Source organism: Giraffa tippelskirchi, chromosome 5 (assembly GCF_054371585.1).
Source record: "Giraffa tippelskirchi isolate mGirTip1 chromosome 5, T2T-mGirTip1v1.2.pri, whole genome shotgun sequence".
In the NCBI taxonomy this organism is placed as follows: domain Eukaryota; kingdom Metazoa; phylum Chordata; class Mammalia; order Artiodactyla; family Giraffidae; genus Giraffa; species Giraffa tippelskirchi.
Genome location: NC_137279.1, coordinates 26,165,219 through 26,182,708, shown reverse-complemented (window position 1 = coordinate 26,182,708; position 17,490 = coordinate 26,165,219). Strand labels below are relative to the sequence as shown.

The 17,490-nt window shown below is 43.8% G+C and overlaps 1 protein-coding gene and 1 long non-coding RNA gene across 2 annotated transcripts in view; one reads left to right on the top strand and one right to left on the bottom strand.

The window, feature by feature from the left end:
* KAZN (kazrin, periplakin interacting protein) overlaps window positions 1-17,490 on the bottom strand; it is a 1,354,882-nt gene that overhangs the window by 1,013,312 nt on the left and 324,080 nt on the right. The gene's annotated exons all lie outside the window — the stretch shown is intronic.
* On the top strand, window positions 8,958-13,890 carry LOC145506804 (uncharacterized). The gene is made up of 4 exons (XR_014054352.1): window positions 8,958-10,920; window positions 11,465-11,632; window positions 11,741-13,041; window positions 13,132-13,890. It is a non-coding gene; the product is annotated as an uncharacterized LOC145506804 (long non-coding RNA).

Here is a 17,490-nt window from a genome sequence, read left to right as displayed (position 1 = left end):
ATTTATTTTTGTAGGATTAACATGCAATAACCAAATGAGTAAGGAAGCAGGAAAAAAACTAATCTCAGAATTTTTTTAATGAAAAAAATGACCTGTTAATGGTGAAAAATACACCAACAGACTCTTGTTCTTAAGGGTGACATTCCCACCTTGCATAGAGAACAAGTCGCCCAGCCTGGTTATGAGCTGGAACAGATTACAGGTGGGAGCAAGTCCCCATCGATGGCTGAATGGAGGAGCACCAGTCACTTGCCCTCGAATTTGGAAAAAGAGACAATAAGTATGTGCTCAGAGCTACATGAAGGAAGATAGGAAATAAGGAGATAGGTGGTATCTCTTTAAACTTTTGGCCAAAGGGAAAAAGCTTGGAATCAGAAGGTACTAATTCAGTTATGGCCAGCAGAAAGAAAATAAAAGTAACAGACAGACTTACTAACTGCAGTAAAATGTAATTGACATGGTTTCTGAATCTTATTCGTTTAAAAAAAAAACAAACATGTTCTATTGTGTCAGCTATTACATGTACAGTTCGCTTGTTCTGTTTGTTCACTTTCTTTCAATTATCTGCACACATAAAATGTGACAAGGGCGGCCTCTCTTTTAATTTATTTTCCTGATCTGTTGAGTTTCACCCATCAGGGAGCAGAAACGTGAAATGTTTTCCTGTGTACAAAGGCTAGCATTTCGGTAAACTCACAAATGGGTAGAAACACACAGGTTCATTTTCTCTCTCTCTCTCCCATTCTCTCCCCACTATCTTTCTTTCTTCCTGTTTTCTACCTGATGGTCTTTCTTTTTCAGTGACTGCTGGGAAAATGGAGAGGTTGGTAATAACTGTCACACAAAGAACATAGAGAAGATTGATGGGATGTGCTGAATGAGCTCCAACCAGGATGCCTCCCCCTTGAAGCTGCAGTCCCAGACTCATTTTAGCTCCAGGAAGACACAGCACAGCTCCACCGATGGGCAGCCAGCCAAGAACCACCTTCCCTCCCCAATTCTCTTCCAGCGAAGCAAAGGATCTGGAGAGAATCTGAGGGGAAGGGGTCGGCACACAGCTGTCCCTGCCTTTCACGTCCCAATTAATTAGGCCTGAAAAGAATATCCCTGGACTTGGCTGGTGAGAAAAGGAACTGGCATACTGGCTGGATTTTTAGGATCGGCAGCGTGTCTGCTAGACAGGGTCACAGGGACTAGTGTCAGGGCAACGTGGGGTCCAAAGGCCGATATTTGTCTGGCTTCTCTGCCACTTGACCTCCAATTAAGCATCCCCTTTCACATCCTTCTTTCTAGGTCCAGAAACCAACTCAACTTCAAACACAACAAATTCAGTTCCACAGTTTGTTCCCACTATGTGCTGGGCTTGAAGTCTCTGTCCTTTAGGAGCCTGTGTTTAGCAAAAGAAGTGCTCAGTCACTTCAGTCGTGTCCAACTCTTTGCAGCCCTACAGACTGTAGCCCACCAGGCTCCTCTGTCCTTGGGATTCTCCAGGCAAGAGTACTAAAGTAGGTTGCCATGCCCTCCTCCAGGGGATCTTCCCGACGCAGGGATCGAACCTGCATCTCTTGTGTCTCCGGCGTTGCTGCTGCTGCTGCTAAGTCAATTCAGTCGTGTCTGACTCTGTGCAACTCCATAGACGGCAGCCCACCAGGCTCCCCCATCCCTGGGATTCTCCAGGAAAGAACACTGGAGTGGGTTGCCATTTCCTTCTCCAATCTCCGGCATTGCAGGCAGGTTCTTTATCCACTGAGCTACCTGGGAAGCCCTTAGCAAGAGAAGCAGATACATAAAAAAACAATTAGGAAACAAGTGCATCAGCATTACCAGCTATTGGGTGTTGAAATCCCCTGCAAGATGGCACAGCCAAGTTCAGGCAAATCCAAGTTCACACAAATTGTGTCTCTGGCTCCAAGAGAGCTTTGTGTTCTAAATTCATGATCCACCGGGGGTGTCCTCAGAGGACACCAAACCTGCTGACACCTTCATCATGGACTTACAGCCTCCAGAGCGGTGAGGAAGTAAATTTCTGCTGTTTCATCCACCGGGTTTGTGGTATTGCTATGGCAGCCAGGCAGACTGATGTAGCAGTGTTTTCTATTGTCATGCCTTCCATCCAGAAGCCAGGAGGCTGAAGAGCTTATTGACCACATCTCCCCACTCTGGCTGACCACTGAGGAGCATGTAGCCAGCCTGAGGCACCCCTTCCATTGGCTGCCATGTACCACGAGCTGAAGCTCCAAGGCAGTGCTGCCTTGCCTCAGTCCCATGGAAACATACACTGGCATCCAGCACCTGGATGCCATCCTGCCTGCTGTTCAGAGACTGGCACTGAGCCCTTGCCTTGACCAGCAACTACCACTGAGCTCCAGTGACTCTTGGGCTTTATTTTTTATTTTTATTTACTTATTTAGTTTTGGCTGTGCTGGGTCTTTGTTGCTGCACTCAGGCTTTCTCTAGGTGGGGCAAGCAGGAGCTACTCTTTATTGAAGTGCAAGGGCTACTCATTGGAGTGTCTTCTCTTGTTGCAGAGCACAGGCTCTAGGGAGCATGGGCTTGGTAGTTGTGGCCCAAAGGCTTAGTTGCCCTGAAGCATTTTGGAATCTTCCCGGGCCAGGGATCGAACCCGTGTCCCCTGCATTGGCAGGCAGATTCTTAACCACTGGACCACAAGGGAAGTCAAAGTCTTGGACTTTTTATTCCAGCCCCACATTCCCATTTAGCCTCTGGAGGGCTTTGAGATTTTAGGTTCTGCAGCATCCTGCCTGCTCTGACTGTGGCTCCTTTACCTCCTGCCCCCAGACCTTCTACTCGACATTGTGGGGACTACTCGGCTCTCCTAGCATCACGAGCTGATCAGGGTCCCTCTTTCTGTGTCATAGCATTCACCCACCTCTCCAAAAACTCTCATCTCTTCACACTGAACAACCCCATAAGCAGAGAGCCCACTGTTTCCCCAGCACCCACACAAAGCCTGTCTCACAGAAGTGGCTTGATATCTATTCTGTGATCAAATCTGTAGAGTGGATAAATAAACGTGGGACAGTTTTTCTCTAATAACTATGTGCACTCTTCTCAAGGCAGGACTCAAGAGGCAAGTGATAGCATTTCAGATTATCTACTTAGAATGCAGTTTTGCTCTTATCGAGGATGAAGGGGTAAGGTTAGGAGACCCTGGAGCACTTTTCAACCAAATACAGATCTAGATGAGAGCACAGTATCCACAACTAATTTCCCCTGAGTGAGAAATATCCTGTCACTCTTAGCATCACATCTCCTGGCCTTCTGCTTTATCACTGCTTCCTAGTTATGTGAATTTTTACTCTTACATTGCATACAACACAGACTGGGAAGGAAAACAGTTAAGGGTAAAGCTTTTCTCAGCTCTCAGGAAATGTATAAGTTTCATGGACCCCACATTACCTCTGAAATTGTTTTCAGATCCAACACAACCTATATTAACCCCTTTCCTTGTTCTTTTTTCTTTTTAGTTGCAGCTTTCACTGTGAAATAGTTTTGCATCTGGACAATGAAATCGAACTTGCCTGAAGGGCAAGGAACACCATATAATCATAAATTGAAAACTTGTAAGTTGGAAAGAAGTCACCGGAGGCAAAGAAATGGTGAAAGACATTAAGATTTAGGTAGCTGTGTCATTCCCAGCAGGGGAAATGGACATTTCTGGGAGGGATGGAAGACCCAAGATTGATTGACACATCTGCCCCCTTGAAAGCTGTGTGACCTTGGAAAAATGACCTCACCTCTCTGATCCTTATTTTTTAATTTATAAATATTTTGCATTTATAAAATAAGAATTATGTGAGGGACAGGGAGGCCTGGCGTGCTGCAGTCCATAGGGTTGCGAAGAGTCCGACATGACTTAGCAACTAAACAATAAGTCCATACCTCACAGTAGGGGTGTGCAAAATTCAAATGATACCCTTAGTCAATGTGCTACTCTGTACAATTAACGAAAGCCCACCAGGAAAGAACAGGGGGGAAGGTCAGGGGCAGGTTTCAGCTGTGCTGTGAAAACTTACCAGCCTGAGGATGTTAGGTCCATGTCATTTCCTTCTTTAAACTTCAGTTTCCTCATCTTAATGTGAAATCAATGAATTAACCATCTCTGGGGTGTCTTTTGCCTTTGTTACTGTTGTTGTTCAGTTGTTAAGTTGTGTCTGACTCTTTGCAACCCTATGGACTGCAGCACACCAGGCTTCCTCGTCCTCCACTATCTCCCAGAGTTTGCTCAAGTCCATGTCCATTGAGTCAGTGATGCTTCATGGATCACAGCCTTGTCGTGGCAAAGGGGCTTGCATAACTCAGTGAAGCTATGAGCTGTGCCGTGAAGGGCCACCTAAGACAGATGGGTCATACTGGAGAGTTCTGACGAAACGTGGTCCACTGGAGGAGGGAATGGCAAACCGCTAAAGTATTCTTGCCGTGAGAACCCCATGAACAGTACAAAAAAGTCTTTCGTCTTTAGGATCACATAAAATGCCAAATGCAAAGCCTGGGCATTGGAAAAACTAGAGGAGGAATTGTGTTCACCTGGGCTGCTTCCCGAGGAACACCCTGGATGAGAGGAAGGTCTGCAAGGCTCACCTGGTCAGAAGCCAGTTAAACAGCAGCCCCATCCTAAGGAATCGCAGCTTTGCTTCACTCTACCACACACACCGTCCACAAGGTAGTGGGGAAAATTGGCTAAATATATATGCTGACTTTCCTGAAACCTTCTGTGCTCAACATCCCTCATGCCCGCAACAAACCCTACAAGTCCTATTTGCTGTGGCTCCGCCCACTTCTCTGGCCTCACTATGGTCCCAACCCTACCTGTGGTCCCACAGACTGGCCCCAAACTTTCTCACCTGAAAGCAATGGTTCTTATCAGAGGTGATTTTTGTCCCCTGTATTTCTTTTCTGAGATGACTGTAACAAACCACTGCCAGCTGGGGACTTGAAACAACGAAACTGATTCTAGGACATGCCTGGTAGTCCAGTGGTTAAGAATTTGCCTGCCAAGACAGGGGACACGGGTTCAATCCCTGGTCTGGGAAGATTCCACATGCTGCGGGGCAACTAAGCCTGTGTGCCACAACTACTGAAGCCCGCTCACATAGAGCCCATGCTCAGCATCAAGAGAAGCCACTGCAACCAGAGAGTAGCCCCACTCACTGCAACTAGAGAAGACCCACGCACAGCAAAGAAGATCCAGTGCAGCCAAAAACCAATCGAATTTAAAATAAAATTTTAAAAATATTTTTTAAAAAAGAAATTGATTCTCTGGAGGTGAGAAGTTCAAAACTCAGGAGTCAGGAGTTTTAGCTCCCTCTAAGGCTCTATGGGACAACCTATCCTCATCTCTTCCAGCTCCCGGTGGCTGTCTGTGTTCTCTGGCTTCTCCTCCGCATCCATGTCTTCCCTCTTCCCTGTCTCCACTTTATCACTGGATTATCCCCACCTGGATAATCCACGATGAAACTGTCTCAAGATCCTCAATATAATCAATCCACAAAGACCTTTCTTCCAAATAAAGTCATGTTCACAGGTTTCGGTGGTTGGGTCCTGACATATTTTTAATTTTTATTTATTTATTTATTTATTTTTGACTGTGCTTGGTCTTTTTTGCTATGCAAGCTTTTCTCTAGTTGTGGAGAGTGGGAGCTACTCTCTAGTTACGGTGTCTGGGCTTATCATTGTGGTGGCTTCTCTTGTTGCTAAGCAAGGGCTCCAGGGCACACAGGCTTCAGTACTTGAAGCACATGGGCTCAGCAGTTGTGGCTCCCGGGCTCTAGAGCACAGCCTCAATAGTTGTGGCACACGGGCTTTAGTTGCTCTGAGATGCATGTGGCATCTTCCCGGACCAGGGATCGAACCTGTGTCTCCTGAGTCACCAGGGAAGCCCATGAACATTTCTTTTTGGGGTCACCATTCAACCTAGTACAGCCTGTCTTCCCAGATATTTGCCAGTGTCAGAAAACTTGTTGGCTGTGTCTCCCTCTTCCCTCTTACACACACACACACACACACACACACATAACAGACCACAAGCTCCATGAGAGCAGGACTTTGTGTTTTTCAGAACCACAACTCCATGCTGAGAACAAAGTGGATGCTCCATACACCTTTGCTGATGGGAGGATGGATGAACAGGTGAACCCAAGAAGGGGATGCTACCCAGAAGCATCATTCATGGCAACCATCTCCTGCAACTTTTCAATGTGGCAATGCCTTTTGGGGGGGCTGCTGATGGGTCTCCAGGGACTGAGAGGGGCCACCAAAGATATATTGAAGTCTCCTTTTCCAGAGCTCTTAGGCAAGAAAAGCTTTTTCTTTTCCCTCTGATGAGTTTAAGTCAACACAAGGATTTAATGCGTGTCAACTCTATGCTCAGGATCACGGTAAGTAATGTGATATTACAAATGCAGTTGAAAGCACTATCCTTGACCTCAACAACTAGATTCAACCACTAACTAGATTGTAGTTAAGGAGACACAACTGAACACTAAACAGTATTGGATGAGTTAAGTTAGAGTCCTGTTACACAATGCCCTTGACCCACTGGGATCAAGAGTATTGTTTGATACATAAATAATATGGTGTCACTGAAGGCTTTTTGTAAAGACTTAGTTTTCCTTGAGCAGTTTTAGGTTTACAGCAAAATTGAGAGGAAGGTAGACATTCCCATTATCTCCCTGCCCAGGTGTGCACACCACCCCCATCCCACCATTATCAACATCTCAACATCCCTTACCAAAGTGGTATATTTGCTACAACTGATGAACCTACACTTACACACCATTATCACCCAGGGTCCATAGTTCACATTAGGGTTCACTCTTGGTGATGTACATTCTATGGGTTTGAACAAATGTATAAGGACATGTATCCATCATTATGGTATCATAGAGAACAGTCTCACTGCCCTAAAAATCCTCTGTGCTCTGTCTATTCATCCTCCCACACCCTCCCTGGAGGCTATTAAGTCAGGGAGGGCACTAGACAAGTGGTGACTTTGGCAGATTAATTTAGAGAATGGAAAGATCAGGGGACCATGAAGAGGGGTGGCTGCCCTGGTCACAGGCCATCACAACAATCCAGGCAAGAAATGGTTAACTCCATTGGAATTGCCTGTTTATTTCACAAAGACATCCTGAACTGTGCTCACTTTTCCCTCCTTGTCTCTTTCATTTCCTCTCCTCTTCTATATAGCAAAGGTTCTCACTTAAAAGTTCATTTGAATATCTACACACTCAGTGATTCTCTTCTCTACAACAGTGCATTAATTTCCACTGATGAAAACAGGAATCACAGATGTGCAGGAAGACACTATCCTCCTGATGACACAGCATAAGGTGTGTACGTGTTAACAAGGCTGACACGTCCAGAGACAAATAACTTACAGAAGTCTCCACGTTCACTTTTCTTGACTTAGTTAAATTCTGTTGCTTTAACACTTGATGAATGTAGCTTAAAATAAAAGTCATGCCTTTGTGTTTTATTTTATGCATTCAAAGAGGAGAGTGCAGAAATGAGGGGTATACCCTCTGCAGGAAAATGGCAATGAAAACCACAACTATGTAATTTGTCCCAACAAGAAATGCTCGTTGCCCAAGTAGTGATATATTAATAGAAATAGTGATGGGAATTCCAGAAAATAGCTGGGTTCGTCCTTGGCATATACTCTCAAGTAATGTGTGCATCTTTTTCTAGATTTTTAAAGCCATTTCTGCCTACCCCCCAAGCCTTCACTATCAACCATAGTCTTGCTTATAAAACAAGCAAAGTTTCAGCTTCTGAAAGAGAGATAATCAAGTTATTTGAATCAAACTAGGGAAAAACAAGGATGTCAGACAGCAGCAACCACAACCCCAAAACAAACAGCAGCAGCAGCAAAGGCAGGCATTCCAATCAAGCAGAACATAATACACATGCATTTTTATACGAAAGCAAGGACAAAAATTCTCGATCTTAAGGCATGATATTGCAGAAAGTTAAAAGCAAATGGAAAGTGTGTTTAGAGAGATGCCTTCAGAAGGACAATCCATTTTAAGGATTCTGATGGGCTTGCAGCTTAAAAGTTATAGACCACGTAGATTATGAAAATGAATCTGGTAGGGCTTCCCAGGTGGTGCAGTGGTAAAGAATCTGCCTGCCAATGCAGGAGATGCAAGAGACTCAGATTCTATTCCTGGGTTGGGAAGATCCCTTGCAGGGGAAAATGATAACCCGCTCCAGCATTCTTGTCTGAAAAGTCCCATGGACAGAGGAGCCTGGCAGGTTAGAGTCTATGGGGTCACAAAGAGTTGGACACAACTGAGCTCGCACACGCAGAGGTGCAATTAGCTGTTTTTATCACCAGGATATTTTTGCTTCTACTGAGACATAATTAAAGCAGAACATTCTTCTACCACAACAGAATAAAACAGAGAATATCAGTTCATCAACTATGCGATCTGGGTTGGATGAGCCAACCATCTTCTCGAGCCTCAGTTTCTCTGGTTGTCAAATGGGAGAAGAACCTCAAGGTTGGGGTGGGAATGAAATGGGATGATGCATAAAGGAATTATTTGTCATGAAGCATCATACTCCCCGCCGCCCAACACAGTACTTTTGTGCAAAATAACACAAAAGTGACCCCTGACAAAAGAGGTTTGGTTCTTTGGCCTTAGGAGTAAAGTTCAAAGAATTTGTCTTTAATTGAATTAGTCAAGCTTTGCCCCCATCACTGTTCACCTGAATTAGGGCTGTGTCTAAACACTGACCTCCTATTCCTCCACTTCCCTTCAACAGCCTGTTCTCATTCAGCAGCCTGAGCCAGGCCATGTCCCTGGCCAAAACCTTGCTGGGACCACTCTCTTTATCCCCACCAGCTATCTCCCCAACCTCACAATTGCTTCTCTGACCTCATCATCAACTGCATACTTGGTTTTAAACTCATTGAGCGTCCTACTGTTCCTGAAACACACCAGGGGTGCTCCAGCCTCTGGACCGTTCGTTGCACTGGCCCATCCTACCATCTGGAATGCTCTGTGCTCAGATAGCCCTGTGGCTCACTCCTCTGCGTCTTGCATCCGACCTTCTCAAAGAGACTCGATATGACCAACCTACTAAAACCTAGAACCCACCTAACCTGACCCCTTCCTCCTTGTTTATATTTTTTCCACAGAATTTACAAACTTCTGACATTACTTATTAGTTTTGTTGTTTGTTTTCTACCTTTTCCATCCACAGACATACACTTCAGTGCTCACGCAATGAGGGAGGGGTCTTTTGTGTTTTATTCACTGATGTTTTCCATGGTGGATCCATAGCAGGTCTTCAACAAATACTCAAAGAGCTCTGACTTGATCAAAAAGTTTGTTTGGGTTTTTCCATAACATCTTACAGAAAAGTCCAAACGAACTTTTTGGCCAACCCAGTCTTTATTCATCATAATGATTAAGACTTTGAAGTCTTGGCCTAGGTCAACTGCTTTTGAATGCTGATTCTCCCATTTCCTGATGTAATCTCTCCATACCTGACTTTCATTCTGGACATTTAAACTCTCTTTTCTTTTGAAATAATCCCTGTGGAATTGTTGCTTTTCACACCTCAGGTTGGTATGTGCTAAACTAGAATATGAGGCTTCATTCACCATATTGACCAGGTAGATGACCAAGGAAAAGCTTTCTAAGGGAAGGCTTACACACCTTCCCCTAGCTAATCATTCTGTAAAGTCATGACATGGATAAGCTTACAAAATCATATTCATATATGAGAGACTACATTAATTAAGATTCTTTGATGAAGTAACGTAGATGCACAAACTCAATTACCCATAGTAGGCAAAGTTTGACATGAGGGTTCTTCACTCCATCTCTTGACTCTCTTTCCACTGGTTTGGGCCTCATCCTCAGCCAGCTCTTGCCTCATAGTGGTAAAATTGCTGCCACAGCTCCAGACTAGACATATTTGCAGATTGTGATCAACTGAAAGACTGTGAGGCATTCCTATTTGGTTCTCTTGCTGTTATCAGCTCCTGTGCCCATCTCTGACTCAATCACTGTGGTAGAATATGATGCTCTGTTTATTTAAAGCCTAAGTCAAATGCTTACTAAGTCAGGGCTGGAGTCACTCCAGGGGCTCACAGGCTAAAAACAAGATCAGACAAAATTATCAGTAGAAGGATACATGGATATCAGAAGCCAGAAGAGCACATGTCCTCTGTCCCAAGAATACTGCCAATACTCTCCAATGAGTCTTTTCTCCATGAGGAATTTGAAATTCACCAAAGTATTGTTTTAAAATTAATTAAAAGACGCTTGCTCGTTGGAAGAAAATCTATGACAAACCTAGACAGCATGTTAAAAAGCAGAGATATCACTTTGCCAACAAAGGTCTGTATAGCAAAAGCTATGGTTTTTTCAGTAGTCATGTACAGATGTGAGAGTTGAACCATAAAGAAGGCTGAGCACCAAAGAATTGATGCCTTCAAATTTCAGCACTGAAGAAGACTCTTGAGCTGTCCCTTGGACAGCAAGGAGGTCAAACCAATCAAACCTAAAGGAAATCAGTCCTGAAGATTCATTGAAATGACTGATGTTGAAACTGAAGCTGCCATACTTTGGCCACCTGATGCGAAGAGCCAACTCATGGGGAAAGACCCTGATGCTGGGAAAGATTGAGCACAGGAGGAGAAGGGGGCAACAGAGGATCAGATGGTTGGATGGCATCACTGACTCAGTGGACATGAGTTTGAGATGGTAATAGACAGGGAAGCCTGGCGTGCTGCAGTCCATGGGGTCACAAAGAGCCAGACATGACTTAGCAACTGAACAATGACAAAAGTATTGTTCCATGGAAATACAGATTCAGAGATCTTTGGGCCCAAGGACAAAAGATGGGGATTGAACATCTACTGACATTAAACTTAATCTTCAGGTAAGATGAAACCCAAACCCTTGTAAGAAAACTACATATACAAGCGCAAATCACTGGCAACTGGAGTGGGTTGCCATTTCCTCCTCCAAGGGATCTTCCTGACTCAGGGACTGGACCTGTGTCTTCTGTATTGTGGGCTTCCCAGGTAGCACTAGTGGTAAAGAACTAGCCTACCAATGTAGGAGACATAAGAGACTTGGGTCTGATCCCTGGGTCAGAAAGATCCCCTGGAGGAGGGCCTGGCAACCCACTCCAGTAGTCTTGCCTGGAGAATCCCATGGACAGAGGAACCTGGTGGGCAAAAGTCCATGGGGTCGCAAAGGGTCAGACATGACTGAAACAATTTAGCACACACACATGCACTTCTGCATTGCAGGCAGATTCTTTACCAATGAGCCACTGGGGAAGCCCGAGTCCCTTAATGTCTCCCTAAGATGAAAGTTTTCATCAAGTGTCAGCTTCTGAGACATTTACAGGTACACCTTATACCAACATCCCACACAGGCATGGACTCTCACTAACTCAAATTAATCTGTCTACTCAGTAAAAGACTCCAGCCCTTGTCCTGCTGGCTTATAAAAAGAAGGCTGAGTTCGTGGTGGTCTAAGATAAGCAGAGTGGAAGACGGAAAGAAATCCACCCCTCAGGGCACTGGCGTCAAGTCTTGGGAGAAGCTCCAACATTTGGTCCAAGCTTGACATGTACACACCAGGTAGCTGCAAATCCCTGCTGACCTTTCTGTGTCCCATAATTAACTGTGTGAGCAGAGAAAGTAATGACCCTGACATAATCAGCTTACCTTGATCTGATCTGTCTCTAGCCCCTGCAGACTCTGCTGAGGGCAGGGGACCCAAGCTCTGGACTTTGGTGGTGTAAACAGTTGAGGGTAAGCCCGAGACTCTGAGCTATGCTTGTGAGTCTTGATAAAGATCTGGAGACAGGGAAGAAATGCTCTCTACTGCCCCAGCGAGAAAGGGTCTGCCTTCTCCCCTGCAAGCCCATGGGCAACACTGCCTTCTCATTATGAAAACCCCAAATCTAGCCTGCAGCAAAGAAGAAATGTTAAAAAGCATTTAAAGCGGAATGTTTTTCATCATTGACTCACCTTATCTGATCTCTCTAGAAAAGACTGAGACTCTCAGCTTTAGCAAAGGGTTTTGAAATGGACAGACTTTATTTTTTTTCTTTTCTTTTAAAAAATATTTCCAGTATCTTATTTCTTTTGATTTTTTTGTTTTTTTTAGTTGGAGGGTAATTGCTTTCTGGGCTGGGCTCCTTGTTTGATACAGTAGCTTCCCACTAATTATCTGTTTTACTTATGATATTGTATATATGTCAACGCTACTCTCTCAATTTGTTCCACCCTCTCCTTCCCCTGCTGTGTCCACAAGTCCATTCTCTACGTCTGCATCTCTATTCCTCCCTGCAAACAGGTTCATCAGTACCATTTCTCTAGATTCCATATATATGCATGAATATATGATATTTGTTTTTCTCTTTCTGATTTACTTCACTCTGTATAACAGGCTCTAGGTTCATCTGCCTCAGTTCAACTAACTCATATTCATTTGCTTTCATGGCTTCATAGTATCTCATTGTAGATATGTACCACAACTTCTTTATCCATTCATTTACTGATGCACATCTAGGTTGCTTCCATGTCCTGGATACTGTAAACAGTGCCGCAATGAACCCTGGGATACATGTGGACACTGACAGACTTTCTAAGGCTAATACCATCCATGGGTACCTTTCTGGTTATACTGCCAAATCTGAAGCCAACTGTTTTCCAAACAATAATGCCAAGTTGTTTCCTTCACAACTCTAGGACACCAATCTACCACATTCTTTCAAAAGCCTTCACATTTTTTAGTCAAACTGCAGGTCAGATGTTTAATCAGCAGACAAAAAAACCCAATGACACAAAAACATTTCCAGTTCTATCACTAAATATTGTTGCAACCCATGATGGTCCATGTGTTCCCTCTGGCACTCAGTTTTTCCTTCTGTAAAGTGGGATGATTAGACCTGATAAACTGGGATGAATTGAGATTCCCTCCTGCTCAAACATCCTCATGGGTGGTCTGCTTTTAAGAAGAGGTCAGCATTTACTGTCAGTAGGTAAGGCAAAAACTACCCTTATAAACTGCATATATTACACCCTGGCTTTGGGCTTTGTTTACTCAATCCTATGTATCAAATTTCACCCAGTCCAAAGCTTGAGAATCATTGAGTAAGACAAAAAGAAACCAAAGGGAAGTCTATCAGCTGACATCTGGGCCTTCCAACTGTCCTGCCTTTAAGATAACTACCAAACCTTTGGTGGGGTCAGGGAAGAATGAAAAATTGCTCCCATTCGACTGTGAAATTTGACCTATTCCATTTTTAAAAAACCTATGATTTGGGGGATTTCCTTGGTGGTCCAGTGGTTAAGAATCCACCTTGTAATGCAAGGGATGTAGGTTCGATCCCTGGTCAGGGAATTAAGATCCCACATGCCACAGAGCAGCTAAGCCCATATGCAGTAATTACTGAGCGCTGCACATACTGCACATAAGAACTAGAGAGTCCGTGCACTTCAATGAAAGATACCAGATGCAATGAAGATCCTGTGTGCTACAACTAAGACCCAACTCAGCCAAATAAATCAGTCAGTTCAGTCACTCAGTCTTGTCTGACTCTTTGCAACCCCATGGACTGCAGCATGTCAGGTGTCCGTGTCTGTCACCAACTTGGAGCTTGCTCAAACTCATGTTCATTAAGTCGGTGATGCCATCCAATCATCTCATCCTCTGTTGTCCCCTTCTCTTGTGCTCAATATTTCCCAGCATCAGGGTCTTTTCTAATGAGTCGGCTCTTAGCATCAAGTGGCCAAAGTATTTGAGCTTCAGCTTCAGCATCAGTCCTTCCAATGAATATTCAGGACAGATTATTCAGCCAAATAAATATTAAAACAAACAAACAAAAAAACTTCGAGTTTTTAAATCTTAGCCCATGCTATGATTTGTTTCTTGCTGTAGGGATTAAATAATATTTTACATGTAAAAAAAATATCTAGCACAGGACCTGGTAGCTGGTAAGAAGGTCATACATGTTGGTTTTAATCTAAAGTTTGCATTTTCAATATTCTTTGGAAAATTGTGGAGGAGAACATGGCTGCCTTTCAGCTGCTCTTGCAAACTGGGTTTTCCCATCGTGATCCCACCACACAGCTCTGCCAAAAGCGTACCCTGGTCTCATGTCCACTGGACCCTGAGATGACGTCCTAAAGTTAGTGGAAGAATTAACGATGCAGTTCCATGCTGGGCTCACATGCAGGAAACCTCTTTGCAAACTAGGAAACAGTACACACTGATGATAAAGTGTTATTACCATCCATCTGGCCAATGGGATTGGGCTGGACCCTCCTGGTTTGGTTGCTAATTAGCTAACGTTTGAGTCAATGATTTGCCTTCAAAGAGAACCCTGAATAGCCACGAGTTGCTTGCCATTATTGCTGCCAGTCTTATTTGTTGGAGGAGGAAAGAAAAGATCAGACAGGCTAACTGCCTTGGCAAGGTCACTCTTTCACAGCAGCAGAGCTGCAATTCAGACTCAGGTGAAGTTGGTATTTAAGAAGACCATCTTTATTCTTCACATCCCCACTCCCTGACTGAAACCTGCTGACCCTCCTCCAGACCAAAACTCTGCTAGGATCTGAACTGTGTCCCCCAATTCATACATGAAGCCCCAACCTCCAGTGAAAGGGTATTTGAAGATCAGGCTTCTGGGAGGTGATTAATGTTATTTGACATCATGAGAGTAGGTCCCTCATGCTGGAATTAGTGACTCTATAAGAAGAGGAAGAGAGACTTCCCTGGTGGTCTAGTGGTTGAAGATCTGCCTTTCAATGCAGGGGACATGGGTTCAATCCCTGGTTGGGGAACTAAGAATCTACATGCCATTGAAGCAACTAAGCCTGTGAACCACAGCTAGAGAGTCTGTGCATCACAATAGAAGACTCGCATAACACAGTGAAGATCCCACATGTTGCAACTAAAACTGGATACAGCCAAATAAATAAATAAATCTTTAAAAAAAAAAAAAGAAGAGGGAGAGAACTTGCCATGAACAAGCTAGGAAGGGAGTTCTTACCAGAAAGTAACTCAGTTGGAGCCTTGATCTTAGACTTCCAGTCTCTTCCTAACTGTGAGATATAAGTGTCTGTGCTTAAGTCCCCTGGTCTACAGTATTTCGTTGCAGCAGCCAAGCTGACCAAGGCAAATACCAACAGAGGCAGGACAGGAAGAGCAGCTCTGGGTGTGGTATATGTATATTACCCTCCTGCATCCGAGACAGCACCTCCAAACAGTCCCTGAGTAGGCTGACTGACCTCCTTGTCTGAGTTTCCTCATACATACACAGGACTAGTAATAGCACTTACCTTATAGAATTATTGTGGGGACAAAATTAGAAGTGCTCAGCATTTTGTAGTACATAGTAAGCTCTCAATAAATGTTAGATTAAAAAAATAAGCTGATGCCATGTCTAAACTGACACTGCGTCATCACTTTTAGGGGTCAAGATATTGAAAGTTTCTACTGAAATAACAACCTGATAGGGACTTCTCTGGTGGCCCAGTGGCTAAGACTCCACACTCCCAACGCAGGGAGCTCAGGTTCAATCCCTGGCAGGGAACTAGATCCCATATGCCACAACTAATAGTTAACATGACTCAACTAAAGATCCCACATACTGGAGCAAAGATCGAGGATCCCGTGTGCTGCAATTAAGAACCAGTTCAGTACAGTCGCTCAGTCATGTCCGACTCTTGGCAACCCCATGGACTGTAGCATGCCAGGCTTCCCTGTCTATCACCAACTCCCAGAGCTTACTTAAACTCATGTCCATTGAGTCGGTGATGCCATCCAACCATCTCATCCTCTGTTGTCCCCTTTTCCTCCCACCCTCAATCTTTCCCAGCATCAGGGTCTTTTCAAATGAGTCAGTTCTTCGCATCAAGTGGCCAAAGTATTGGAGTTTCAGCTTAAGCATCAGTCCTTCCAACGAATATTTGGGACTGATTTCTGTTAGGATGGACTGGTTGGATCTCCTTGTAGTCCAAGGGACTCTCAAGAGTCTCCTCCAACACCACAGTTCAAAAGCATCAATTATTCGGTGCTTGGCTTTCTTTATAGTCCAAATCTCACAACCATACATGACTACTGGAAAAACCATAGCTTTGACAACAAGGATCTTTGTTGGGAAATAATGTCTCTCCTTTTTAATATGCTGTCTAGGTTGGTCATAACTTTTCTTCCAAAGAGAAAGTGACTTTTAATTTCATGGTTGTAGTCACCATCTGCAGTGATTTTGGAGCCCAAATGAATAAAGTCTGTCACTGTTTCCATTGTTTCCCCATCTATTTGCCCATCTATTTGCCATGAAGTGATAGGACCAGATGCCATGATCTTAGTTTTCTGAATATTGAGTTTTAAGCCAACTTTTCACTCTCCTCTTTCACTTTCATCAAGAGACTCTTTAGTTCTTCGCTTTCTGTCATAAGGGTGGTGTCATCTGCATATCTGAGGTTATTGATATTTCCCCCAGCAATCTTAATTCCAGCTTGTGCTTCATCCAGTCCAGCATTTCTCATGATGTTCTCTGCATATTAGTTAAATTAGCAGGGTGACAATATACAGCCATGATGTAATCCTTTCCCAATTTGGAACCAGTCTGGTGTTCCATGTCCAGTTCTAACTATTGCTTCTTGACCTGCATACAGATTTCTCAGGAGGCAGGTCAGGTGGTCTGGTATTCCCATCTCTTGAAGAATTTTCTAGTTTGTTGTGATCCACGCAGTCAAAGGCTTTGGCGTAGTCAATAAAGCAGAAGTATATGTTTTTCTGGAACTCTCTTGCTTTTTCGATGATCCAACGGATGTTGGCAATTTGATCTCTGGTTCCTCTGCATTTTCTAAATCCAGCTTGAACATCTGGAAGTTCATGGTTCATGTACTGTTGAAGCTTGGCTTGGAGAATTTTGAGAATTACTTTACTAGCATGTGAGATGAGTGCAACTGTGTTGTAGTTTTAACATTCTTTGGCATTGCCTTTCTTTGGGATTAGAATGAAAACTGATCTTTTCCAGTTCTGTGGCCACTGTTGAGTTTTCCAAATTTGCTAGCATATTGAGTATAGCACTTTCACAGCATCATCTTTTAGCATTTGAAATAGCTCAATTCCATCACCTCCACTAGCTTTGTTCGTAGTGATGCTTCCTAAGGCCCACTTGACTTCACATTTTAGGATGTCTGGCTCTAGATGAGTGATCACACCATCGTGACTATCTGGGTCATGAAGATTTTTTTTGTACAGTTCTTCTGTGTATTCTTGCCACCTCTTCTTAATATCTTCTGCTTCTGTTAGGTCCATACCATTTCTGTCCTTTATTGTGTCCATCTTCGCATGAAACATTCCCTTGGTATCTCTAATTTTTTGAAGAGATCTCATGTCTTTCCCATTCTATTGTTTTCCTCTATTTCTTTGCATTGATCACTGAGGACCCAGTGCAGGAAAATAAACAAATTTT